Here is a 2,262-nt window from a genome sequence, read left to right as displayed (position 1 = left end):
TGATTATTGTTGATGAATTGCCTTTTTCGCATGTTGACGGAAGGGTTTTCGTTATTATACGAGTTGTTTGCAACCCAAGTTTCCAATTCCTGGAAGGCTCACAGTTGCTAGGGATTGTTGGAAGCTTTATTTGAATGAAAAAATTAAGTTTAAGTCTGTTTTCTCTCAACCAAATCAAAATGTTTGTTTGACAACTGATTGTTGGTCATCTGTGCAAAACTTGAACTATCTTTGCCTTACTGCTCATTACATTGATGCTAATTGAAAACTGCAAAAAAAGAGTCTTGAATTTTTGTGCTATCAAGAATCACATGGGGAAACAATTGGTAGGAAGATTGAAAGATATTTGTTGAGCTGGGAGATATTTCGGGTTTTTTCTATCACTGTTGATAATGCTAGTTCAAATGATATTGCACTTTCTTACTTGAAAAATAGAATGGAGGATTGGAACTCACATCCATGAAGGGGAGAGTTTTTACATGTTAGATGTTGTGCTCATATTTTAAATCTCGTTGTGAATGATGGGTTAAGAGAAATGCATGAGTCAATTTTAAAGATTAGAAATGCAGTTTGGCATGTCCGTGCATCACCAAGTCGTACTGAGAGGTTTAAAACTATGATTAAGGAAGTTAGAATTCTAGAAAAAGGCACTATCCATTTAGATGTTCCTACCAAGTGAAACTATACCTTTTTAATGCTTGAAAGTGCTTGAAGTTTCAAAAATCGTTTAAACGATTGAGGGAGAGAGATTCTGAATATGCTATGATGGCTGGTGGGATCCTTAAGTTTGAGGATTGGGAAAATGCAAGACATTTTGTCAAGTTTTTAAAAATATTTTATGATGTAAGCAATAAAGTTTCTGGTTCAACGTTTGTGACATCTTTTCAACACTTTAATGACTTTTGTAAAATATTGTCTACACTTAAGCATTGGATGGGAAGCTTAGATACGGTGCTTTCAGGCATGGTTGAGAAAATGCGCTTTTCAAGATGTTTGATAGCTATAGGCTGTTTGGTGGTAACTATCAAAGATCTAGTCGGCAATATCCTCCTGAAATTGGCACACAAGAGCTTGAGGCACATGAAACTTCTTTTGCTATGGAATTTGAGAAGGAAATGGAATTCAATGAGAGTGTTAACAAGAATGAGGTGGAGTTATATTTTATGGAGGCATTAGAGAAAAGTGGCGTGCAATTTGACATTCTAAATTGGTGGAAAGTGAATTCCACTAAATATCCAATTCTTGGGTAGATTGCAAGAGACGTCTTAGCCATGCCAGTTTCCACAGTTGCTTCAGAATCGGCATTTAGTACTGGAGGGAGGGTGTTGAATAATTATAGGAGTTCTCTAACTCCGATGACAACTGAAGCGTTAATTTGTACACAAAATTGGCTCCGAAATTCTCCAAAACTTGTCCTTGATGAATTCATCGAGGAATTAGAGAAGTTGGAATTAGGTATGGTTAAGTTTCGACTTATAATTTTCTTTATTTTAATCTAGTTTTATTAATATATATTATTTGTTATGATTGTTTCTTGTTTTATATATTTTGTAGAAGTTGCACCCACTCCTGATCCTAATGAAAAAGATTCTGGTGTTGAGTCTGATTGAGTATATCTTGTTATGGTATGAATTGTTCTCTTTATATTATTATTGTTGTTGTTGTTGTTGTTGTTGTTGTTGTTGTTGTTGTTGTTAACTATTAAGTAACTGCTTTTTTATTTCAAGTTGGTTTGCATTAAGAAGTTAAGCTGTTTTGTTGGAGAAGACACCATAACTTTGCCATCTTTTAATGACAATTTATTTTTTATTTTCAGTTGTGTTGACTGTTGAACTATTAAACTTCTTTAATTGTCATATTTGAATTTCTTTTGTCGATAAATTTCATTAGATCAAGACTTTGTTAGCTATTGTGTATTTGTGTTTGTCGATTTCAATGTTATGACTTTGTGAAATAGTATGGTAGTATTTTTTTTTAATTGATTGAAAAAACCGAACAAACCGAATCAAACCAAATCGATTTTAATTGGTTTGGTTTGATTCGAATAGCCTTGATAAAAAACCGAACCAAACCGAACCGTAATTTAATTAGATGATCGAATTGGATGACTTTTCTCTGAAAAATCGAACCAAACTGCACCGCAGACACCCCTAAACATTCACATCATAATCCTTATCACAACAATTAAAAATGATACGAGAATTTCCCTCCTCCTCCTTTTTATCTTTTTTTTGTTTTGCATTTTTATCGATACAACGATAA

The sequence above is a fragment of the Arachis ipaensis genome, chromosome B07 (genome assembly GCF_000816755.2).
Source record: "Arachis ipaensis cultivar K30076 chromosome B07, Araip1.1, whole genome shotgun sequence".
NCBI classification, from domain to species: Eukaryota; Viridiplantae; Streptophyta; class Magnoliopsida; order Fabales; family Fabaceae; genus Arachis; species Arachis ipaensis.
Note: the sequence above shows the minus strand (reverse complement) of the source record.